Below are 26,493 nucleotides of genomic sequence, written 5' to 3'. Positions count from 1 at the left end.
CATTTTTTGTATTCGTGTGAAGTTAGATCTGTATAGATTTTTAATATGGTTTTTACTTTGTCTTTAACCTAATATTGGTGCACTTTAATAAATAATTGCTTAAATTTTGTATGGTTTTATAGCTCAACTTTTGAGTTCCTGGCCATCCAAATATTAGCCCAGGCCGACCGTGTTTAGTTTACCAGCTCTGATGAGATTGGGTTACAGTCACCACTTGCAAGTTTAAATTCAAAGCAGACGGGTAGATATGTGCCTACTGTGCAGGAATATCTCAGTTTCTTAAAGCAAGACGCTTGTGTAGAATGTCAAAGGGACAGTCCATTAATACGGTGTAGGACTTTCACAGTTATGGAAAGAAATTACATGCTGAAAAAACCTTTTAAGGAAGAGATAAACCAATCAGTAGAAGGTAACCAATTGCAGGAAACATCCAAGCTCCCAGCGTGAATTTAAACCAGAAGGCAATGATGTCATCAGTTTGTGTAGGAAAACTGCTCCCTTTTGCAGGAGTTGAGTCTTGACACCCAGTCTGTTAACAGTAAATTTGGTGTCATTCTCACTATGGCCAGCTTGGGCTCATGGCAATTGTATAAGGTGACCATGTGTCCCGACTCTCGTGGGACGGTCACGACTTTGAGCTAAGAGACCCGTGTCCCATTGAATTTTTTAAAAGTCCCGCTTTTTAATGCTGGGGCTCTTACCTCCCAGTGCCTAGGCCAAGTCCTGGCACTCCAGCACGGCCTGCCTCGCCACGCCTTGCCTTGCCTCGCCTCTCCTCTGGGGGGAAGCCAGCTGCGACGCCCGCCAAGTGGGTCCTTCTCCCCCTCCACTTGCCTGGCTCTCTATTTATGGTGCCCCCCCTCTGCTGTCCCCTCCCCTTCCTGTCTGCAGCTCCAAAAGGTTTACGGCCAGCGAGTTGCTTCCTAGAGTATTCAGAAAAGAGTCCAGGGGGTGTGAATTGCTTCTGAGAGCATATTACCAACCTAAACTGTAGATTTCAACATGGCCTGGTCTATTTCTGCAGGAGAGCCCTTAGGCTGCCACTGCCGACGCTGCCATGTCCTGCCGGTGAGCCCGGAGGGAGGGAGGGAGGGAGGGAGGGAGGGGAAGGCCACTGCCGCCGCTGCCTCATCGTGTCCCACCTTACGGTACCTTCAACTCTGGTCACCTTTCAATTGTAGCCCATGGACATCTGGGCAGTCACAGCTTGGCCAGCCCTTTACTAATTGTTTCTCTGCACATAGTAAGAACTAATGTACCATTGTATATATTGCTTTGGTTGATGAATAGCAGATCATCAGTGGATTGAAATAAAATCAATCTAACCAACTTACCTACTGAAATGTAAAATAATTAGTGTCACCACTTAAATCTCAGATCAATTTCAGATAGCTTTATGCCCGTTGGGACATATAAGCTTTGAACTAGCCTTGTGAAAGTCAGCACGGACAAAACATTTCTGGCGTCTCTCAGGAAATCATTCCCCCCATGGTGCCACCACCAAGAAAGGTCCTGTTCCATGGAACTGCTGTCGTTATTCACTGAGATTTCCATGGGAAGCCTCTTATGCCCAAGTTGATTTAGACCTTCATACAAGAGCTAGCAGAATTCTGTAGGGGCTGCAAAACAGAGCTCCTATGCCAAGCTTTTGGATAAGGGAGGTGAACCAATGCTATTGACTGGGCCCCAGAACCCTCCTTGCCAGATACAGCACAAGGCAACCCAAGGCCAGCCACATCAAGCAACAGTTTCCGTTATACGGTTAACAGTTTGAATGTTTACAACATTACAAGTTTATAAGTTAATGAGTTTAATTTCTAACGTATGGTACAATGGAATCGTAAACTATGAATTTGTGCTGTAAACCGCTCTGAGCCCTAAGGGAGGGTGGCATAAAAATGGAATAAAATAAATAAGATACAATCCAAGCTCCCCGTCTGATCTCTACAAGACTGTCACGTGTTCCTTGTCAATCTCAGTCCACCACAACCTTAATTCACACTTTCGGCAACTTCTGAGTTGCACAGGACAAGTTCTCACTGGCCCCATGCTTCTGCGTCTTCTTTGTTAGCCTTTTAAAAGAGAGCCCTAGTGACTATAAAAACCTAAAAATACTGCTTAGAAAGAAGAAATCAATAAAAGAGCAGAATTAAAAATAGCACCAGGAAACCTATTTCTGGAGAGAGTCTGTAAGGAATGGAAACCGTCCTCAGCAAGAACAAACCAGCAGACAAACCTGGAGCCTTTGCCTGAGTTTTCACTTGTCACCTAGAGCTTAAAAGGCTAGGCACCAGGTGTTTTTTATCTATTCATTTAGATCAAGAAGTGATGGGTTTTGCACCTCACTTTTCACTGCCTGAAGGAGAAGAAGAGTTGGTTCTTATATGCCGCTTTTCCCTACCCGAAGGAGTCTCAAAGCGGCTTACAGTCACCTTCCCGTTCCTCTCCCCACAACAGATACCCTGTGAGGTGGGTGAGACTGAGAGAGCTCTGATATCACTGCTCAGTCAGAACAGCGCCGTGGCGAGCCCAAGATCACCCAGCTGGTTGCATGTGGGGGAGTGCAGAATCTTAACCCAGCACGCCAGATTAGAAGTCCACATTCCTAACCACTACACCAAACTGGCTCTCAAGTGGCTTACAATTGCTTTCCCTGCCCAAAGGAGTCTCCAGTGGGCTTACAATTGCCTTCCCTTCTTCTCCCCACAACAGGCATCCTGGGGGGCAGGTGGGACTTGGAAAGCTCTGACAGAACTAACTAGCCAAGATCACCCAGATGGCTGCATGTGGAAAAGGAGGGAATCATACCTGGCTCCCTAGACCGCTCTTAACCTCTACACCAAGCTGCCTTTACTGTATTTTCTCTAAAGAGATCAGGTTTGCGTAATGGTCGTCTGCTTTTCTGTGTTATCCTCACAACAACCCTTACTGTAGAGTTAGAGAGAGAAGGGGTGAGCCGGCTGAAATTACCTGGTGATTCATGGATGGTTAGAGATTTAAACATTTTAAGTACAATAGCATGATGGTCCTGGGCCGAACATGGAATCCAGGTGAAGTACCTCTATAGAAAAAGCCCTATCTTGTTACCCAAAAAGAATTTGTTTGGGGGATTTAGTGTAGAGAAGAGAGTAACAACAGGATCTCCAACCGTGTATACCAGGGTATTCCCTTAGAAACATTTAAATAAACTCATCTGCAATAAAGGAAAGTTGTTTATTAAAGGAAAACGTAAAAGGGATACAAACAAGCACACAAAAGCAAATGTAATATACAAAAAGATAACTAAAGAATGCAGAGTTGAATGGAAATAAGACAGGGAGTATGGGGGAATTATTGCTACTGTCACAACATGAAGAGGTCTGTGAGTTAACGAAACAGCCAGCGCTTTGGAGAAGAAAGAGAAGTAACTTACTAGCAGGTAGGGATGTACTTATCAGATCCAACGCACACATACACACACAGAAAAAGAAGGCAGGCCCACACATGGTGGGGATGTGTGGAGAACCCCAGAAAACACACATACCAGCTAGTAGTAGGGTTCAGCTTTTATAGGAAATGTATATCCTCAGGTTAAGGTTTGGCTGTTTAGCCCCTAAAACAATTTATTGAGGAGGTTGTCTGTTGTATGATAAAGTGGGAGGCACAAGATGGCTCTGTCCAATTTGAGGACAAAACTCTGGAGGTTTTTCAAAAGAGCAACAATAACTATGCTTGCTTTGAGTGAGGCCTTGATGGATATCCCAGATGCTTATCTCATGCCCTGGCTGAGCGGTAGTACTGACGAAGCTCAGGTGTGCTACCAGATAGTTGCCGATTTCAGTAGCTGTCACCAAACTGGATAGCCCCTGTTTACCCATTTTATTTAATTGTAATTCCTCCTTATTAACATGCTGTTTTATTCTAGTTACTATTCCTCCTTTTACAGACTATGGCATTAAAGGTTTATTGATTGATTGATTGGATCTCCCAGGAAAAGAGACAGAAGCCATGGTGGCATTACCCAAATGAAACACAAGGTGTAAGTGTTCTCGTTAGTGTTCCCTTTACAACCTGCAGAACTAGGTGGGGCAGGCTTGCTTAAGTGATTGCTTAATTGACTTCTGCAGGTAAAAGGAAAGGAAGGCAATTGGGGTTGATGGAATTGGTGACACCCTTTTATTAACTTTATCCTCTTGCAGATATGCATTGCTGTTTTGGGAGGGGAGAGAAAGCCAGTGGTGAGCCATTCCCTGCAGGCCCCCCTGTGATCTAATCTAAGGAATCCAGGCAACCCTTAGAAGCATGAAATTTGGCTGGTGTATAAGGTCCCATTTCAGTTTGGGAGCAGGCAGTGCAAGGTGGCTTGGATGTAACTGAAACCTATTTGCACATTTCAGCTTGGTAAAGCGATTGCAGGGCAATGCAATATGGAAGTGACAACTGGAGAAGTTGCAAGCAAGCTACCCCTCTAAGCGAGGAGTGGTCCAGCTGCTAACCATCTCCAATAGTAGGAAGATCCAAAGCAGGGCCAGCAATGCGGATTAACTGGCGGGTAGATGATATGGTGACAGGTTGGTGCTTCAAGCATCTAGCCTGAGTTTTTTCCCCACTGAGTCATTGGCAAATTAGGGCTTTGGTCCCCGCTTTCCTTATTTATTTTGTACCTTTTTTGTGTTCCACCCTTCCCCCATTGCCTTTGTTCAGCAACTTCTGGGGGAGGTTAAGAGATAAGAGGTTACCTAATGAGGTTTGTGGTTTAGCAGGGATTTTGAACCCAGGTTTTTCTGCTCAAAATCCAGTGCTTTCCTACACCCGCACAGACAACTTGATGTCGTGGTTAAGAGCAGTGGCCTCTAATCTTGGGAACTGGGTTTGATTCCCTGCTTCTCTTCCACATACAGCCAGCTGGGTGACCTTGGGCCAGTTACAGTTCTCTCAGAGCTCTCTCAGCCTCACCTAAATCATAGGGTATCTGTTGTGGGGAGAAGACTCCTTTGGGTAATAAGCGTTTGCAAAAAAACAAACACCCAGGTCTTTTTTTCTTCTGCTTCTGCTGCTGCTTCTTCTCCTCTTCCACCTCCTCCAATGCAATCCATCACGGAGGCCTCAAATGTTGCATGTTAGTTAAAAAACATTTTAATAATTGATCAGGGTAAAGGCTGGAAGATGTTCCTATATCCACGTGTGGCTATGCAGTTCTTCACTTCCTCGTCCTTACATTTGAAAAATGAACTCCTTCCCAAGCAATTTCTTCCCCCCCCCCCCAACTTCCAAATGATCGCAAAGAAAGCTGGGAATGATTTGTCGGGTGGCTTAGTGCAAGCTTCCCTCCGTCTCTTCTGGTGCTGGAGGCAAGAGAGAATTTAGAAACTCTTTTGAAGGCAACGCTTATTAACTGAGTTCCCCCCCCCCCCTCTGGCATTAATCACCTAGTTTTAGAATGTGCAGGAAGTTGAACATCATTCTCTCTCTTTTTTTAAAGGTCAGTGGAACTTCATAAAAATTAATGTCTGGCGAATGCCGCTGCACATGTGAAAGTGAATTCCTGGTAATGCCAGGAAGCCTGGTTAGTCTGCAGACGCAAAATCAAGCAGGCAGCCCTCTGAAGGACAACACATTTTATTCCACTTTCATGAATCCAAGGACTCCCGAAGGCCTGTGTCGGAATGAAGTTCAGGTTCTGAAAGTTTGTGTCGGAATAAAATTTAGATTCTGTTGGGTAGCCCTGTTGCTCCGAAGGAACAGAGCAAGGTTTGAGTCCAGTGGCCCCTTTAAGCTTTTGAAGAAGAAGAGTTGGTTCTTATATGCCACTTTTCTCTATCTGAAGGAGGCTCAAAGCGGCTTACATTTACCTTCCCCTTCCTCTCCCCACAACAGACGCCCTGTGGGGTGGGTGAGGCTGAGAGAGCCCTGATATCACTGCTCAGTCACAACCATTTGGTTGCAGGTGGGGGAGCGCAGAATTGAACCCGGCTCGCCAGATTAGAAGTCCGCACTCCTAACCATTACACCAAACGCTCTCTTTTGCATGCCTGCACATGATAGATAGTTGTGGAGCAGGCTCACAGAAATGTGGTGGCCTTAAAGGTGTCATTGGACTCAAACGTTGCTCTAAAATAATTTTTTTGTTAGTCTTGAAGGTGTCTCTGGTTTTCTAGGTACAGTTATGGTTCTGTGACCTTAGAACGTAAAACGAGCCTAGCTGGATCTGACTATTCATCCATCTGGCCCTGCATTGTGTTGCGCACGGCAGCTAACCAGTTGCCACGGAGGGCTGACCAGCAGGGAATATAGGAAGACCCTTCCCCTGAGATGGCCTCGGTGTTCAGAGCTTTATTGCCTCTGGATGAGGAGGTCCCCTTTAGTCACCATGGCCAGTAGCTATTCCTTAATCTGTAACCTGCTTTTACAGCCCTCTATGCTTGTGGCCATCATTGTGGCTGCTGGCCTCAGGATTCCATACTATAATTACTCACTGAACCACAGAATCGTAGAGCTGGAAGGGACCTCCAGGGTTATCTAGTCCAACCCTCTGCAGAATACAGGAAATTCACAATTATCCAACCACCACAGTGACCCAGTTCCATGCCCAGATGATGCCACCCCAAAACCAGAATCCCTGGCCAGTCTAGCCTGGAAGAAATTCTCCTGATCCCAAAGTGGCAATGAGCATTTCCCTGGGCATGCTAGAAAGAGCCACAAGAGCCAAGCACCGACACAATCCCTTCTGCCCACCCACTCACAATCTGCCGAAATTCACAGAATCAGCAAAGGGCAAAATACTTTCCTCGAATAACGCAAAGGTAAGTTTTTATTGCTTGATTGTTACATGACTCCGGCAGGGCAGAGTGGGCAGCAGAAATGCGAAGCCCGCGTCAAAATTGTCACACAGTCATGGCAGTGGAAGGCTACAGTTGAATGACTCATCCTGAATCTCTCGCCTGCCAACTTGGTGGGCTTGCCTCCAAGTTCTACATTATTGGAGAGGGTGTGTCAGCTCTCTGTCTCTTAGCTTCCTCCAGCCTTTGCATAATTTGATAGAGCTCCTTAAGTGGCAATGGATACTCCTGTGCGGCATTCCAGCAATTACTCGTCTTATTCATGGGGAACTGTTTATAAAGCAAGGGTGCAAACGTTCACCTTCTCCCAAATCTCTTGAATAATGAGGAACCAAAAATATTAGTTCAGTGCATACCTATTGCTGAGGTGTACACCCTGTTGTATTAAGGCAGGAATTCCCAACCAGCCTGCTGCTGCTTTCTTCTTTGCATAATTAAACTCCACCAGCATTAGAATCTGGCAATGCAATTCTCTGTATATCATTTGGAAGTAGCATTGGACAGAAGCTATACTTCCATAAGGAAGGTAGGGGATCTGTGGATCCTTTCTGAGTTTAAGTTTGCATTTGATGTGGGGGAAAGACCTTTAGTAAGACGGAGAATTAAGTTGAAGTGGATAGCTAATGTCTAACTGCGTTGGGTTATTTCAGATGGCTGGAAATAGCTATTAAAGTTACAGGAAAGAGGTTGATATAAAGTCAGATCTCACTGTCTTCCAGGAGGCCAAATGAGTAGCCAAAGATGGGGTATGTTTTGGCCTTCCACGAATCCTCCTAATTTGTAAATATTTGACTTAAGTTTTCCATCTTTCGTGACTTTCGGCACAATGGACCAAGCTGGGAGGTTAATGTATTTTGTGAATACTAGATAGTAAGTAAATAAGTTTATTATTGCCATATTGATGCTGTAACTACCATCATGACAGTTGTGAATATTAAAACCAGCTTGCTGTAGTGGTTAAGAGCGGTGACTTCTAATTTGGTGAGCCAGGTTTGATTCCTCGCTCCTCCACATGCAGCCCGCTGGTTGACCTTGGGCCAGTCACAGTCTTGATAGTGCTGTTCTCACAGAGCAGTCCTGCTAAAACTCTCTCAACCTCATTTACCTCATTGTTTTGGGGAGAGGAAAGGAAGGCGATTGTAAGCTGCTTTGAGACTCCTTCTGGCAGAGAGGAGTGGGGCATAAAAACCAACTCTCTTCCTACTTTTGAAGGGCTACAAAAAATGATGGCACTGAAGGAGAAAGCTGTAGCACTAGCTAGATGTTGTGGCACATGTCCATCGTCTGGCAGAATGGCATTTCTATTTACGGAAAGGGGCTGGTCATGAAATGGGGAAGCTTCAGATCCCTCTCAATCCTGGCATTGTACAAATCGCCGTTGACCTCAATGACGCATCTCCTTGGATTGTTGTGACGGCAGCCCTGGTAAAGATTTTGTGGGACTGTCTACCTGATAAATAGCAGTCCAGTGCCAAGGCTGGGAGAAGCAACTAGAAAAAAGTTTTCCAAATGTTTCTGTTTGTCCAACTGGTGGCTCTTGGCAAAAGCCGGCATGTTATAAAAAGCTGGAATGGGAGCCACATACAAGGGAAACCATCTTCCCCTGTGATGTGGTGAGATGAGCCTTTTCTTCAAAATTATAGCTTGTGATTGCTAATTACAAGCTTAAAGCAAGACCCTGAGTTAAAGTGATTACTACTTTGAGAGTTTTGTTGCGCATTTCCCAGACTACACCCTGGGAAGAAACGGAAGAGGCCCTGATTTTCTGGCACTCCAACAAGTGCCGGAAGGGAAGAAGTTACCCACCTATACTGAACACCCCCTTCCCCCCGGTGGATGCGTTCTGTTCCCTATGAGTGACCACTGGCCGCAGAGTGATGGAGGAACGCCAAGGTCCCTTTCGTTTGTAGAAGAGTTGTTTTTTATGCCCAGCTTTTCACTGCCCAGCTTGGTGTAGCGGTTAGGAGTGCGGACTTCTAATCTGGCATGTCGGGTTCGATTCTGCACTCCCCCACATGCAACCAGCTGGGTGACCTTGGGCTCACCACAGCACTGATAAATCTGTTCTGACCGAGCAGTGATATCAGCGCTCTCTCAGCCTCACCCACCTCACAGGGTGTCTGTTGTGGGGAGAGGAATGGGAAGGCGACTGTAAGCCGCTTTGAGCCTCCTTCGGATAGGGAAAAGTGGCATATAAGAACCAACTCTTCTTCTTCAAAAGCTTCGTTGGTCTTAAAGGGGCCACTGGACTCAATCTTCTTCTTAGATTGCTAAGGCAAGCAAAAACAAGCAACCAAAGAGAAAATCCTCTCTCTCTCTCTCTGGTCCATGCCCCTCTTTCTGCCTGTAGGCTTGTCATGCTGAAAGTGCTTCAGTGGGCCACGGTCTGACTGATGGATGGGGCTTGTGTGTTTCTAACATCTGCAGCACATCTTTTCAATACACCGGGTTGTATCCGGCCAGCTTTTCTGCTTAATCTCACCCATTTCCCTTGATTGCTAAACGCTTCTCTATTAATCCCACATGACTTTTGTCCATGCAGATCCCATGATCCTCAGCGAAGTGGTTGTGGGTGGTCCAAGGAGTCCCCTTCCCACCAGCTGAAAAGCTAGTTGGATTCAACCCAGTGACTGAAATAACATAGCAGTGATGCTCATTGGGCTTTCAGTCTCCCACCGGGTGAGGCCAATGGCCCATCCAGTCCAACACTCTGTGTCACACAGTCGCCCAGACCCAGGGGCCACCAGGAGGTCCACCAGTGGGGCTAGAACTCCAGAAGCCCTCCTACCGTTGCCCCCCAAGCACCAAGAATACGGAACATCACTGCCACAGACATTGTTCCATCTATGATCCTCAGCAAATGTTTGTTTATCTACGGAGCAGAGGTCCATCCTGTGAAAGAGAGACCATTATTGGCCCCTGCTTTACACCATCCTAAACTCAGAGGTCCATGGGTCCAACACTGATGGGCCTGTGCTCCATCTGTTTTTTCCACCCCTTCTTGATGGTGTAGATGCTCGTAGCCCTTGTCACTTCCTTTGGCAGGGAATCCCACCTCTTAATGACTCTTTGTGGATTGAAGAACTTCCTTAAATCTGTTTCTGTTCTAAGCCTACTGGCTTTCCCCAGCTTTGCCAAACTGGATTATTCAAGAGGGCTAGTTTAGACAGTGAATAGGGCTGTATGATAGCAAAACAGTTCTGAAAGTAGCCCTGGTAGAGGTATACTGTGGCCTATACCAGGGGTAGTCAACCTGTAGTCCTCCAGATGGACAATTCCCATGAGCCCCTGCCAGCATTTGCTGGCAGGGGCTCATGGGAACTGTAGTCCATGGACATCTGGAGGACCACAGGTTGACTAACCCTGGCCTATACTAATGTCTAGAGTATATACTGTCTCTTTCTGCAGGTATGATCCTATTGTCTGCCAGTAATTATATATAAAGTTAGGAGGACCCGGAAAAAAGATGCCAGGATTTGATACCAGTGAATATTTTCACACAGGAAAATTGATTGTGGTTGTGTACATTCAAAGATATCATTCAGTATAATTTCTAGTACTGTAGGGGAGTTGTACCATTAGTCCTATTTTGGAAGATGCTGTAAGATCATTTTGTACACCATCCTGAGCCGTATTGGGAGAGTGGTATAAAAATTAATAAATAATAGGCTTCTGCCCCATGGATCTCTGGTTTTAGAACGGTGAGGAGCCCGGGGCAATAATAGTATCTCTTTCACAGGATTTCTTACTGCTTGGATTGTGGGGTGAAAATGTTTTAGGGTTGCACGAGTTCTTGTGTGTTTTCTGCAAAGCCATATTGCTTCTTCCCTTTGCTTTTTTTTTTTTTAAAAAGCTTCTTAAAAGGGAATAAGACAGAATTTCAGATGCAGACATGCATAGATAATCTGGCCGTTGGAGAACTCTGTGGTTTGTTTGCTGACTGTGCCTTGACCCTTAATTCTGCTCTGGGCTTAAACAGGGACTTTGGGAAATAGCAGCTCAAATCTCTTAGGCTTTGGGCTTTGAGTTGGCCAGATGTGTAACCTACATCTTATACAGGTTACTAGACCTGGATCTTAAATTCTCCAGAGAACCAAACCTGAAATGGCAGCAACAAACGTATTTTTGTTCCCCATCAGTTTCCTATAATTCCATTGCTTTGGAATCTTCTCTTGCTGGAGCTCAAAACGCGGACTTCAATGCATATGCATCTTAAATCCTCCAAGACAGGTTTGCGTGGTAGAAAAAGCGGTTGAGTTTCACGACAGCTTGACCTGGGAGGTCAGAGTTGGCTTTCGAAGCCCCTTCCCCTTTGGATTGAGACAGACAGAATGGCGTGCTCTTCTGAACCCCCTGCAAAAGCAAGGTCCCTTATGAGACTCAGGTGGCAATCTGTTAAAAAAACCGGGGAGATTTGTAGGTTATCGTCCCTTTATTTCCTTGAGTGTGGCCTGCGCAAGTTGTGACTTACTGCTTTGAATACTAATTGCGATCATGTGGCCAAGGGTGGCTTGTTAAGAACTTGATAAAGCTCCTTGCGTTTGCTGCCTTCTGGAGATTGTTCCCCCAAAGTTCTTGGTTTGGTGGGTCATGTGTCCTGCCTTTAGAAAACCTTAGGCTGCTTCTGGGTAAAGATAAAGGTATCCTCTGTGCAAGCACTGGGTCATGTCTGACCTTTGGGGTGACGCCCTCTAACGTTTTCATGGCAGACTCAACACGGGGTGGTTTGCCAGTGCCTTCCCCAGTCATTACCGTTTACCCCCCAGCAAGCTGGGTACTCATTTTACCGACCTCGGAAGGATGGAAGGCTGAGTCAACCTTGAGCCGGCTGCTGGGATCGAACACCCAGCCTCATGGGCAGAACTTCAGACTGCATGTCTGCTGCCTTTACCACTCTGCGCCGAAGCAATCTTATTGGAGGCTCTTGGTGGTTGAGGCTGCTTCGGAATGAACACTGTCTATTTCCTTTCCAGCTGCTACATATTTCAAACTAACAAGAATACAAAGCAGTTCTGCTTTGGCTGTACAAAGAAACTGACTGCCCTAGAATTTCAAATTACCTGGAGAACTGCAGCATGCAGAAATATGGAGCTATTTCTCATGGGTTTTTCCTATCCTGTCCCTGGGGGCAACAGCCCCCAAGCATATGGCCTCATTTGCTAGTTCCCTTAGGTCCTGAGTCCTGCCATCCAGATTCTGCAGGCCTTGATCCACACAGTCTTTATGGTTAGGGGACGCCCCAGGTTAGGGGACTTTGACAGCCCTGGCTTTCTGTTAAATAATTTAAAAAAGACACACTAGAATCCTTAGATTGACAGAAAGGGCTTTATTGTCGAAAATGAAATTCTAAAAGATAAATTTTTCCAAGATGAAGGGTATGTGTTGTTGGGGGGGGGGACCCTGGAAACGCCAGTTGTCAGAAATTCAAGAGAAGCCGAGACAGAACAGAAGTTTGCTTTCCTGTCCAGGGCAACCATCTCCCTAGCCTCAGAGTTTCCAGGAGCAAACTTTAAATGGTACACAGTGTTGTGACTTCTCTTTTGCTCCGTTCTTTCCATCTCACCACCAGCAGTGGCATTAAGAAGAGGGGGACACTGCCCTTCCCTCCTCATCTTTTCCACCTTTCCCGCTCTTCATTAACTCTTTTCCTCTGAGTTTCCCCCAAGATCCTCAATTGTTTTTGCACCTTAGCTAGCTCAGCAGACAGGTTGCACTAGCAAACATAAACAACAGAGCTGAGTTGTCCCTTCCTGTTCCTTCCACTTGTGGAACGTTTTGCCTTTTTGTACAGAGACAGTCATGCAAGACCAGAATAAAGTCTGTTTCCACCGTATTTTGGAAGGAACAATGGCTACCCTGCATCCCCCAGGAAAACGAACAAACAAACATGAAGGGAGCTGATCTCTGATTCTAAGTCAGGGTTTCTCAACCGGGGTTTCATGAAACCCTGGGGTTTCTTGATGGCCCTGGAAGGGTTTCCTGAATGGGTGGGAATTAATTGTTTTTGTGTATATTTTAAAAATTTCTTAAACATTTATCAGGTGATATGACCATGTATGGTCGGTCATGTTGACCCTCCTCCCCAAATGGCCAATGGTGGGCCTGGAGGGGGTGGGAAGGGGAGGGGCCCTGGGTGGGCGTGTCCACAGCTTTGCTTCCCAATCATTCTGCACGATTGCACAACTTCTGGGGATTCTTGAAGCCTGAAGAATTTTTCTGGGGTATCTCAATGGTAAAAAAGTTGAGAAAGGCTGCTCGAAGCCAAAGGGCCAACTGTGTTGAAACCCCGCTGAACGATATTGACTATAGAGAAAAGTTTATACCAAGGTAAGTTTTTGTTTGTCATTGATCTGTTCAGCAACTCCTGTTGCTGGTTTGTTTTTTGTGACAGTTTTTTGCACAGGATGCTGAGTGTTCTACGAAGGCAGGAAAACAGACAGGTCAGTCCTCAAAATGAGTTACTGGGGATGGGTTAGGGGGCTGTTGACGCTTTCTCCCCAGTGTGCTGACTTTGCGTCCAACATCTCCCATGTTGGCTGAGCACTACGACGGAAGCCGGAGATCACAGCTCCTGGAATAGCGTTAATCTGTATGCTCCTGCTGCAGGACAACATGAGTATGCATACAGGAAATTCTGAGTTCTCTGACTCACATTGCTGTTCTTTGGATCAGCTTAGCCAATAGAACTACATACAATAAGAGTCGTTTCCCGCTTTAGGGACTTTGGCAGAATGGCTCCATAAAATGCCACAGCTTGGCATTACATGAGCAAACCTAGAGCTTCTGCATTCCCTCCCTTCTCTCTAGGTTGCCAGGTCCCTGCCTGGCCACCAGCAGGTGTGGGTAGGGTTGCTAGATCCAGGTTGGGGAACTCCTGGAGATTTTGGGATGGAGCCTGGGGAGGACAGGGACCTCAATGGGATTCACCACCCTCCAAAACATCTGTTTTCTCTAAGGGAAACCGCTCTTTGTAATCTGGAAATGAGGTGTATTTCTGGTGGATCTCCAGGTCTCACCTGGAGGCTGGCATCCTTACTTCACCTCTTCCTGTACTTCAGTTCCTTCTCTTATAGAAAGCTATAATTTACACTGCATCTAAGCCGGCAAACTGCGGTTTGTGGTTGCCCTCCAAAACAAAACTGGACCACGACAATTTAAGATTCCATTTCCAATTGTGCTTGGGAAGGCAAGCAGAAAATATAACTTGCACCTTTGGATGTACTGAGAAACTAGTGATCACAGATGCGGTGCTCCCGGGTGCCGTGGAACCCCCTGATGTGTGTTTCTTTGGCACCTCCTTCCTTTTTTTCCTGAAGCAAGGAGCCACTCCTGGTTTTTCTTCTGCACCGAACTTTCATAGAATCATAGAATCCTAGAGTTGGAAGGGGCCACACAGGCCATCTAGTCCAACCCCCTGCTCAACACAGGATCAGCCCAAAGCTGATCTCTTTACAAGAGATGCTTCAAAAAAGTCCTGGAGGCATCATCTTCTGCCTGGTCTCCTCTCTGCAGAGGGCACCCAATTTGGGAAAAGCTGCCTTCATTATAGAACGATGCCTGGCTTTGAACATCCCAAATTTGTGGTTAGCCTTTCTCCCCATAGCGCCACGGTCCCTGTTCTCCCCATAGCGCCACGGTCCCTGTCACGCTAGTCATTTTGTGGTATTGCTCCCGACCTGTTCTCAGATTTCCGCCTGCAACAGCTGCCTCTGTGTGTTCTGCATCACGTTTATGTTGCAGAGAACTGTAATTAGCTTTAACTCCCCGGTGCCTGCGCATCATGTGCAAAATACGATGCACTAATTATATTCAGGAGTGGTGATGTGCATGCATAAGAGGCTCTTCAAATTCGGATCTCGGCCAATTTTCTCGGAAATAAGCCCCACTCAACTCAGTGGGACTTCCTTCCAAGTAACTTTCGTGTAGGTCGGCCACCTTAATCTGCAGCGTCAGAAGCTGCTCTTATTTACCTCCTCCTGGTTTGTAATTCTTTCCGACAAGACCTTCTAACAAAAAGTAGCAGGGAGCTATTTAAGGAGTTAGAGACTCTCGGGGGACAGCCCGATGTTTCAAACCTGTGATCATTCCTCCGTCTCCCCTGCATCCCTGGCTGTTTTGTAATGTCTCGAAGACAAGGGTGGGTTTGCTTTTGTTCCTCGCAATTTATTCTTTGCCGCAGCCCACAACAGATTATTTAGTCTTGCTGTGAGTTGGTAATTTGTATTCTGATTTGTTTTAAATTAGCTTTTGACTTAACAGCTTCTGCCCGCCCCCCCCCCGCCCCCCACATCTCCCCTCTTACTTGCAGGAGAAGGAGATGATTTTTAAGAAAATGTGATTTTAAATGGGGAGTACGAATTCATAAGTGATTTTAACACCGATGGCTATTTTATGATAATATTGTTGCATCATAAAATTATTATTATCCTTGCTGCAGGAGCCTCAGTGCAACCGTACGGAAGGCCTTCAGCTTTTTGTTTGTGTTGTCCCAAGCAAAGGGGCTTCGATGGATTTAGAAAAGTCTGCCACAGCTGTAGCTAGAGCTGCCCGCTACAAGTTGGGAAGCACCTGAAGGCTTTGGGGATAGGGGGAGGATCTCAGTGGGGTCTGATGCTGTCCTGCCCGTCTTCCAAAGCAGCCATTTTCTCCAGGGAACTGATTTCTGTCAGATGGAGATTAGTTGTGATTCTAAGACATCTCCAGGCCCTGCACAGAGGTTGGTGACCCTGCCTGGAGGGGGTTGTCTGGTCCTGCCTGCCTGTGACATAGAGGGTAGGGATAGAATCATAGAGTTGGAAGGGGTCTTCCGGGTCATCTAGTCCAACCCCCTGCACTATGCAGGACACACTCACAACCCTATCGCTCATCCACTGTAACCGGCCACCCCCTTGAACCTTCACAGAATCAGCCTCTCCGTCAGATGGCTATCCAGCCTCTGTTTAAAAATTTCCAAAGATGGAGAACCCACCATGTCCCGAGGAAGCCTGTTCCACTGAGAAACTGTCTGGAACTTCTTCCGGATGTTTCATAGGCCAACTCTCAAGCAAGACTTGGTGTAAGAACACGATCCTCGGTGTCTTGGAAACCACCCTTCCATACAGCCATTTTCTTCAGAGGAACTGATCTCTGTAGTCTGGAGATGACCTGTACTTCTGGGGGATCCCCAGGCCCCACCTGGAGGGCTGGCATCCCGAACTGTAGGTAAGGCAGGTTTGTGAATGTTCGGTGCTTATTCCCTTTTGGGTGCAGGCAGGAAAGGATTTCTGAAACGGCAAGTGTTTGTTTCTCTTCTCGCAGGCCTTGATGTGTCCCACGAACCGTTCACGTGAATCCATCTGGGCCAGCGACATCTAGGGCTTTATTTGGCTCATAGCGACATCTATGTCTTTATTTGCCCCCTCTTTCCTCGCAGCAGGCACCTCTGAAGCAGCTGCTGTGTATTCACAACCATGAGGGGACCAAAGGAATTGTGTCACTCCGACATTATGACTTCCTGTTTCCTATTCTGCTCATAGTTCTCGCCTGGACTTGCAAACTTCCTCCCCCCCCCCAGCCCTCTGGCAAGCAGCGACCTTCCTGTTTTCTCAGCCAAACATGCAGGTTCTTTCTGGAGGCTGCGCCCCAAAGACGTGCCTTTAAAATACCTTGCAGAGCAATCCAAGAGTAACTTCCCTGGATTGGATTGATGGCCCATTTATTCTCTGTCTCTACATGCTCCAGTTTTCGTTTTCCAGACTTCTTCTTTCAGTGTTTCACTGCTGTTGTGCAGATATCCAGCTCTCTTATCTGGGCAAATGGGATGTAACCAACACAACAAATTTCAGTAGGCTATCTGTTTGGGTCCCCCACCTTCAGGTGAGGCCTAAGAGCCAGTGTAGTATAGCAGTTAAAGAGTATTGGACGAGATACAAGGGTGACCAAAGTGTCGCTCTCCAGGTGTTCATGGACTACAATTCCCATGAGTCTCTGCCAGCTTCATGCTGTAGTCTGTGGACATCTGGAGAGCCGCAGTTGGCCCAACCCTGGACTAGAATCCGGCAGACCAATGTTCAAATCCCCATTTCTACCACGGAAACTCGCTGGGTGACCTTGCACCAGTCACATTCCCTCAGCCTCTCCTACCTCACAGGGCTGTTGAGAGGATAAAATGGAGAAGAGGAGAAGGATGTAGGCTGCTTGGGATAGCCACTGGGTAAGAAGGCCAGGTTATAAGTGAATTAAATATATAAATCTCCTGAAATGACACCTGGTCTCCAGACGTCCAGTGGAGAAGATGGTGGCTTCAGAAGGTGGACTCTGTGGCATTTTACCCTACTGAGGTCCTCCCCAGGGTCCATCCCTAAATCTCCAGGAATACCCCCAACCTGGAGTTGGCAACCCTGGTAGCCATAGGAGTGGCACTTAAGAACTAACACCTTGATTGTAGCCTAAGAGCCAGTTTGGTGTAGTGGTTAGGAGTGCGGACTTCTAATCTGGCATGCCAGGTTCGGTTCTGCACTCCCCCACATGCAGCCAGCTGGGTGACCTTGGGCTCACCACAGCACTGATAAAGCTGTTCTGACCGAGCAGTGATATCAGGGCTCTCTCAGCCTCACCCACCCCACACGGTGTCTGTTGTGGGGAGAGGAAAGGGAAGGTGAATGTAAGCTGCTCTGAGCCTCCTTCGGGTAGGGAAAAGCGGCATATAAGAACCAACTCTTCTTCTTCTAAGCATGAGAGTGATTCCCTGTGAAGGCCCTTCTGAGGCAAAGTTATGCTGGGCCTGTCTTTTCTCACTCTCACAACAGGGCTGCCAACCTCCCAAGTGGCCAACCCTAAAAAAGAAACTGGCACCAGCTAAAAGTTTCTGCTCGTTCTATTCTTCCCCTGATAGTAAATGGGGGAACTCCCCCGTTGGACTGTAACAGCCGATGCCTGCTTTGATCTTTGGAGAATAGTGACTATAGGTACCATAATCCACTTCAGAGAATCCTCTAGTAAGTAAGAATAGGTGAGCACTTGTTAAGAATTGATTTGTGAGCCACTGATGAAAATCTGGTTGTGAAAACAGCTTATGTATCCTGCGCAGTTTCTTTTTTTAGTTTTGGTTTCACGCAACTTGGTGGATCCTGTGGTTTTTGGCATTAACCTCCCGGTGGTGGTTGGGTATCTTCTGAGATCACAAATGATCTCCAGGTGGCAGGGGTGAAAATAACTGACTTGAAAGGGGATTGAATGGCATTAAAGCCCATTGAAGTCTTTCCCCTCCCCAAGCTCCTCATGCTCTGTAATCTCCTGGCAATCAACCCTACTCTCGGAGCAATGGCTTTGGTTGAGAGGTATGTCCGAAAGGGATCAGTTTGACCGTTTATGCACTGGGAACTTCACTGCCCCAGCTCTCGTGCAGAAGCACAAATCAGGGGCGGATGAGGTGCACCAGGCCAAATGCTCCCCCATGTGGGTGCAGGAAGAGGTGGGCCGACCTGCCATGACTAAAACTCCAGCCTGCAGCCCGGCATGAAACCTTCAGTGCATAAACGGTCCTTGTGAAGTAGAATTGCTTGCTTCCGTGCTGCAGCATAAGCTCTTTGAACGGAAACAAAAAAGAGATTGCGCAAGAAGTTAGATACCTTAAGACAGGGGTAGTCAAACTGCGGCCCTCCAGATGTCCATGGACTACAATTCCCATGAGCCTGGGAATTGTAGTCCATGGACATCTGGAGGGCCGCAGTTTGACTACCCCTGCCTTAAGAGCTACCTTCCCTTTGACTTTTTTGTATTTATCTGAGCCAGCTTGGTATTGTGGTTAAGAGCAGCAGCCTCTGCACTGGAGAGCCGGGTTCAATATCCCACTCCTCCACTTGTGGCCAGCTGGGTGGCTGTGGGCCAGTTATAATCCTGTTAGAGCTGTTCTTGCAAAGCAGTTCTGTCAGAGCTCTCTCAGCCCTACCTTACCTCCCAGGGCGTCTGCTGTGAGGAGAGGAAGGGAAGGTAATTGCAAACCACTTTGAGACTCCTTAGGGGAGGGAAAAGTGGAGTATAAAAAACAACGCTTCCTTTTCACTTCTCTTGTGCCAGTGTCTTCAGACTGCCCCCCCCCCAAAACTTGAACCACCTCCTATACCACAACAGACTTGTGGGTTACAAGTTGGGATTGTTTAAGGAACATGGATTTGAACACAGCTCTTCCCAGTCCCCAAGAATATTCCTTTATGAAGCCTGGTTTGACCCCTGCACCTTAGATATACCTTTGTGACCTCTCATGGGTTTTCTGTAGAAATGTTACACTTCAAGCCACATAACATCTGTCTTCCCTGATAAGTCAAAGATACAGAGAACCCAGTTTTAAAACTCTACTGTTATCCAAGATGTGCAGAAACATCACTCAGAGATTCCTGGATAGCAATACTTAAGGATGCAGGTACAGAAAAGAAACATCTTCATCATCCAAAGCCCAATTCACTGTGGTGGCATGCACAATTTATTCATTAGCCACTTAAATTTAGCAGATGCATTTTTAAAAATAACCCCCTTCCCCTGTTACAATGAAATAGAATCTCATTTAACTGTACTTTCAACCACCATTGGTCCTGGGGGGGAAATATAAACGTGTCTTTTTTCACATAAAGACATTTTAAGCAGTAGAAATTTTGTTGTAAATTGCTTTGGCTATCGCTCATCCTGGGGAATTTCTTGCATGGTTGCTAAAAGTCTCATCTCTTTGCTTTAAGCAAATCCCAAATGACCACATTTCTCTTTCTTTCCCTATGGATGCAGCCAAAAGCTAGCAAGACCAAGTTATCAGAGTCACCGCTTGTATCTTCAGCCGAATGTCAAGGTGTGAAATGCAAATTTCTCTCGTGTTTTCAGTTTTCTCTCTGTGTGTGTGGTCATGTTTCTTCCAGTCACTATGCAACAGGACAGCCTTATCGGTCTGAAATGTTATGGAAAGCAAGAAAAGAAAAACGCTCAGCAAAAATTTACATAGGCAGCTAGCCTCTGAGGCTCCAAAGCCACACAGAAATAAAGCATGCTAGCCATGTCGTATGATAAGGGCAAGCAGCTGTATTTCATACACGCTCTTGACGCACAACATAGAAAAGAGATAATGAAAATGACTTTAAAAAGCAGAGAGAGTCAATGTGGTGTAGTAGTCATAAAGTCAAGCTAGGCCAGGGGTAGTCAACCTGTGGTCTTCCAGATGTCCATGGACTACAATTGCTATGAGCCCCTGCCAGCAAATGCTGGCAGGGACTCATGGGAATTGTAGTCCATGGACATCTGGAGGACCACAGGTTGACTACCCCTGGGCTAGGCTCTGGAAGACCCCAGTTCTGCATTCCTACCCTGCCATAGAATCTTCATGGGTGACCAGTCTGAGTCTCTCAGCCTCCCCTTCCTCACAGGCTGGTTAGGAGCATAATATGGCAGAAAGGAAAATGATGTAAGCAGCTTTGCATCTCCAGTGAGGAGAAAGGTGGGGTAGATGGCTGCATGGTTCCAAATCTGCATTTGACCTCTAGAAAAGGCAAAGAATGTCAGCACTCCAGTCCTGTCCATGCAGCAGCCCTAAGGAGGGCTCGAGAAGGGCAAGTAGGGCTGTGGCTCAGTGGAAGAGGCTCTGCTTTGTAGGGAGAAGGTCCCAGGTTCAATCCCTGGCATCTCCAGTTAAAAGGGCCAAGTCTTTGGTCATGCCAAAAACCTGCACCTGAGAGCCTGGAGAACTGCTGTGAGTCTGAGTAGACAAGACTGACCGTGATGGCCTGATCCCTTATAAGGCTTGATTCAGTATAAGCTTGATGTGCATATTGCCATAAATGTTTAGCACTGAAGTGTCACATAGAGCATTCATTCATTCATTCATTCATTCATTCATTCATTCATTCATTCATTCATTCATTCATTCATTCATTGTGCCAAAGCGCGCATCCCTAATCCAAGTCAGGATTCTCAGGAGCAGCCTATATCCAATACTGAACTGGACCCATTTCATTCATTCATTCATTCATTCATTCATTCATTCATTCATTCATTCATTCATTCATTGTGCCAAAACGCACACCCCTAATCCAGGTCAGGATTCTCAGGAGCAGCCTATATCCAATACTGAACGGGATCCATTCATTCATTCATTCATTCATTCATTCATTCATTCATTGTGCCAAAGTGCACATCCCTAATCCAGGTCAGGATTCTCAGGAGCAGCCTATATCCAATACTGAACTGGATCCATTTCATTCATTCATTCATTCATTCATTCATTCATTCATTCATTCATTCATTCATTCATTCATTCATTCATTGTGCCAAAACGCACACCCCTAATCCAGGTCAGGATTCTCAGGAGCAGCCTATATCCAATACTGAACGGGACCCCATTTCATTCATTCATTCATTCATTCATTCATTCATTCATTCATTCATTCATTCATTCATTCATTCATTCATTGTGCCAAAGCGCACATCCCTAATCCAGGTCAGGATTCTCAGGAGCAGCCTATATCCGATACTGAACGGGACCCCATTTATTTATTAATTTAGATTTCCTTGGGGGACAGCAAACCCGCCTCTAGATCCCTGCAAACATTCCCTCTGTTTTGTAGATTGGCCAGCCTCCATTGTAACCAACCTCTCTTATTTTAATATTTTCTTGTTCTTCAAAAGCAATCTGCTGCTTAAGTTTCCATTTCTGGAATAAAACTAAAACGTTGAGATGATTCTCAATGACACTGAAAGCAAAGACGGTCCATCTCTCTCCACCCCCACTAGTGGCAAATATGCTCAAGTCACTGCAAGTCTGTCTTTGTCATCGGCTGCAAGCTGGGAAGCCCTTCGGCGTCTTCTGCCAAATGATGGGCAAGTTGACCTTTCTGTGACCGAAATTTATTCAGAGAGGAGTGGGGGGGGAGGAACCAAGAGTAATGTGCTACTTGCCGTTTTAAGTTGGATCTGACATTTTCCTGGCCGCCTCTTGCAGATTCCATGCCACATGATGGCTGTGCTTAAGGCTTTCGGGCATAACATCCGCAGCCTTTTCCAGGGTGCCTTAGGAGCTGAGCCGGGAAGGCGCTTTTGGTCATGTGACGCTTCCTGTCTCTGCAGTGAAAGAATTAAGTATTAGAGACAGAAACTGGTGGATCCTCATTGTTCCCCTCGTGACGGAAACACTGGTCGTGTTCCCAGTTGGCTGCATGCCATGGTGTCACAGGTATAAGAATCGTCAAAAATCTGTGTCATAGAAACAGAAGTCTTTTGAACTGAATTTTGCACATATGCATATACTTGCTTTGCATACCTGTAGACTGTAAGGTAAATATGAACAAACGGTGTGATGCAGCAGTAAAGAAGGCAAATGCAGTCTTGGGCTGTATCAACAGAGGCGTCACGTCGGAATCGCAAGATGTCATAATCGCACTGTATACTTCATTGGTCAGACCCCACCTGGAGTTTGTGTGCAGTTCTGGAGGCCTCACTTCAAAAAGGATGTGGGCAAAATTGAGAGGGTGCAGAGGAGAGTGACTAGGATGAGCTGGGACCTGGGGACCCTGCCTGATGAGGAATATTCAGCCTGGAGAAGAGGCTGAACATTCCCAAGGGACACTCTGTGTACTAAGTTGGCCTGAGGGAGCTCTGGCAGAACTGCTGTATGAGAACAGCTCAAACATGACTGTGACTAGCTCTAGGTCACCCAGCTGGCTGCATGTTGGTGATGTGGGGAATCAAACCTGGCTCTCCATTTTAGAGGCCTCTGCTCTGAACCACTACACCAAGCTGGCTCTATACAAATTCCATTTTAAAGCATAAGGCTCTCTTTAATATGGTTGTGTGCCATCTGCCAGAGTGGAGAGCTTTTTATGTTATTTATTTTTTTGCTTTGGCCCACTTTCTGGTGTGCTCCTGGCAGCTGTTGAGAGAAATAACTTCACCTCTCTGTGCTGAAGTTCTGTCCCCAAAGGCTGGCCTTGGGGCGGCTGCGCATAATTTGACTCAAAGGCAAGGTGCTGTTCAGCAGTGCAGGAAATTAAGATTGCTATTTTTAAATGTTTTAAAAAAACCTTAATGAACAGTTTTCGATAGGATGCGAAGCTTTAGGAGTCACTGGAGGTGTCCTTTTTGTTCATTGAATGGTTTTCAAGGGCCCCAAACTGGTGTGCCTCATTACTGATAGATCATTATCCTTCTGGGGCCACTGAAACGTGGTTGAAGTTGAAGCCTGAGAAGATGCTGGTGTCAACAGAGATTATCCTTCTCGTCCTTGATGAGCCCTGAAGGCTGGTTCCCTTTCTTGGAGTCTCATACCATCGGCAAACGAGAGAGAATTTGCCTACAGGGTATTCATTTTGCTAGGATTTCAGCCCAGATGTTGAAAGTTTCTTCTGGACAAACTACAAATAGCCTAACCTGGTTTGCTTCCCACACACTTTCTAAGGACAAAATTGCATCTTGTGACTTTTGGGGTTTTTTTGCCAAAAAGTATATTACCGCCAGCAGAGTTGGAGAACACAATGGGATGATCACTATGGCGTGATCTGAAGACTCTGATAAAGAGACTAAAAGAAGAAAGTGAAAAGATGGGACTATACCTAAATATCAAGAAGACCAAGATCATGACAACTCCTGGCAGTAGCACCAAAGTCACGATTGACAACGAGAACATTGAATGTATTGATGGATTTCATCTTTCTTGGCTCTATGATCATTCGAAGTGGTGGATGCAGCTGTGAAATCAGACGACGAATAACACTGGGCTGGAACGCAACGTTAGGTATGAACCGAATATGGAAGAGTAAAGATATCAGCCTTAATACAAAGTGCCGGCTAGTCCACGCTGTTGTCTTCCCCATAACAGCCTATGGATGCGAAAGCTGGACCCTGAAGAAGGAAGACAGGAGGAGAATAGAGGCTTTCAAATTATGGTGTTGGAGACGAAGGCTGCGAATACCATGGACAACCAAAGTTACCAACAAGATGGTTTTGGAGAGGAGCAAACCAACTATGTCATCAGAAGGGAAGATATTACAGCTAAAGCTCACTTACTTTGGACACATCATGCGATCAAACTCGCTAGAGAAATCATTAATGCTCGGCAAGGTCAGTGGCAAAACGAAACGTTGTCGCCAAAGGATCCACTGGCTCGACACGATCAAAGCCGACACAGGGATGACTATGAACGGACTCAAAGAAGCAGTCAGAGACAGGGGCACATGGCAAAGACTTGCCTATAGAATCGCCAAGGGTTGGACACAACTGAACGGATGACATCATCAGGACCCTCCTCCCCATGGCCACCGGCAAGGGGTGGAGGGACAGAGTTGCCAGATCCAGGATGGGATGGGAAGCTTCTGGAGATTTGGGGATGGAGCATGTTATGTATGAGGATATGCCATACAAATGAAGGACTGAAATCTAGCCAATTGCTAACTGACTTGAGGTTCTGGGAATGGACCAATCTGTGAACTCTGTTAAGGACCAATCTGGTTCTTTGGCAGGGCCATCTGACATGTATATAAGTTCCATGAGTTCTAGGGTTTGCTGCTTGGTTTTCTGGTTGGTGTTGGATAAAGAGATGTTGGATTGGAAGACACTGTGTCTGGGTGTTGCTGAACCCACAAACATTAGAGCCTGGGGAGAACAAGGGTTTCAGTGGGACACAATGCAACAGAGTCACCCTCCAACGCAGCCATTTTCTCCAGGCGAACTGATCTCTGTAGTCTGTAGATGAAGAAAAAAACACATACTGCTCCCAGCAATGTGTCACAAAACAAAGAGGAAAAATTGACAGGTGATAAGAAATAGATTTAGAATAAATACCTTATCAGCTGGCAATTTTCTCACCTTATGGCCAGCATCGCTATTCTGTGTCTTCGAGGGAAGAAACAAGCCATGGTGATATATTTTTGGCAAATTGAACCATTTCTCAGTGATTTATTGGAGATAAGGACACAGGAGGCAAGGCTTTAAGAGCTGGTTTATTGATGAATTTCATGACAGTAAAAACATGGTAAAATAGGCCGTGACAGTAATAGGCCGTGACATTAAAAAGATATGCCATGGCATTAAGAACGATGGTAACTATCTGACAGGTGAGAAAGTGCCAGATGATGACAGGACCACAATTCACTTTTAGCCAGGGCCTTGTGAATACAGTCTGCTTTAGGCCATCATTTTCCTTGGTGCAGAGTTTGGCTCATCTACCAGCAGTTTCTTTTTAAAAAAGAAATGCATCGTTGCACCGTTTTGAGGGGGGGGGCAATATGTTCTTCATTGCTGCATTTTACTCATGTTGATTTCTTGGTTGAGAGTGCTGAGCTCTACTCACACCAATTTGTTGGTCAACTCTGGTCCTACTGATGTCCACCTGGCCTTGGCCAGGGCCTTTCTGGTCCAAGTCCTGACCTGGTTACCATTGAAATCCAGCCCCTGACAGACCCATCAAAGTTCCACAGGGTCTGCAAAATGGAGCTCTTCCGAGGGGATTATAGTTGACGCCGCGGGTGTCTGAAAACTATATGGGCTGCTTCCCTCCTCCTCCTTGGCTCCCCCTCGCTCTATTATAGCCTGGTGGATGCAAGGGAGTGGCAGGATATAAATATAATAATAATAATAATAATAATAATAATAATAATAACAACAACACCTCTGGAAGGAATAGTAGGGTAGAAGAAGAAGAGTTGGTTCTTATATGCCGCTTTTCTCTACCTGAAGGAGTCTCAAAGCGGCTTACAGTCTCCTTCCCTTTTCTCTCCCCACAACAGACACCCTGTGAGGGAGGTGATATTCCTGCTCGGTCAGAACAGCTTTATCAGCACCATGGGGGAGCCCAAGGTCACCCAGCTGGCTGCATGTGGGGGAGCGCAGATTCAAACCCGGCTCGCCAGATTAGAAGTCCGCACTCCTAACAACTACACCAAGCTGGTATCCTACTTGTTGCTTTAAAGTTGAGCAGGATTGCATCAACGGGCAATCCATGTGGCTTATACCGGACCCAGCCTTCTTTGGATCTTGAAAGAGGCCTTGTGAGTGTTCACCAAAGGGGAGTCTCGGATGCTGATTAAAACTGGAGGATCTTTTAAAAAAGGCATTTCTCTTCCTTGGGTGGCTTTGGAGGTTAATGGTGTTTAAACACAAGGAGCTGCCAGATGAAGCAAAGACAAGAAACACATTAGTTCTCGCAGCTGGAGCTCTCCAACGAGATGAGGAGCCATGGTCTTTGATAAGGCTCAATGAACCACTCTCTGTCTGGGGGAAAGTCCGAATGTACAACGTTACACGCAAATTACAGGCCCTTCAAGCCTGCCTAGCCACGCATCCTTAGGCATGTTAACAACCAGTCCCTCATTTCGAGAAATCCTCTTTCCCTAGGCCTATGTCAGGGTTCTCTTGCTGCCATTTGGTTTTTTTTTTTTTGCTTCTTAATATTTATATGGCTCTTCTTATATTTGAAGGCGTCCTTTACTGTTGTTGGAGGGTTTTTTTTTTACTTTTAATGGGGATGGTCCATGGCTCAGAGACAAACATTTCCATTGTATGCAGATGATCTCAGGTTCAATCCCCGGGCGTTCCAGTGAGAAGGAATCGGTTAGAGACGATGCAAAATACTCCCAGCTGAGACTCCGGGTAGCTGCTGCCGGTCAGAGGAGAAAAGCTGACTTTGATAGACCAATGATCAGGCACATTGAATGGATATGGAGAGATG

The 26,493-nt window shown here is 46.2% G+C and overlaps 1 protein-coding gene and 1 long non-coding RNA gene across 6 annotated transcripts in view; one reads left to right on the top strand and one right to left on the bottom strand.

The window, feature by feature from the left end:
- PDZD2 (PDZ domain containing 2) overlaps positions 1–26,493 on the top strand; it is a 272,721-nt gene that overhangs the window by 38,653 nt on the left and 207,575 nt on the right. The window lies entirely within an intron of this gene.
- On the bottom strand, positions 19,036–22,163 carry LOC143841730 (uncharacterized). The gene is made up of 3 exons (XR_013232762.1): positions 22,093–22,163; positions 21,732–21,893; positions 19,036–19,731 (listed from the first exon to the last, which is right to left on the bottom strand). It is a non-coding gene; the product is annotated as an uncharacterized LOC143841730 (long non-coding RNA).

This window comes from Paroedura picta, chromosome 7, assembly GCF_049243985.1.
Source record: "Paroedura picta isolate Pp20150507F chromosome 7, Ppicta_v3.0, whole genome shotgun sequence".
Taxonomy (NCBI): domain Eukaryota; kingdom Metazoa; phylum Chordata; class Lepidosauria; order Squamata; family Gekkonidae; genus Paroedura; species Paroedura picta.
Note: the sequence above shows the minus strand (reverse complement) of the source record. Positions and strands in the feature narration are given on the sequence as shown.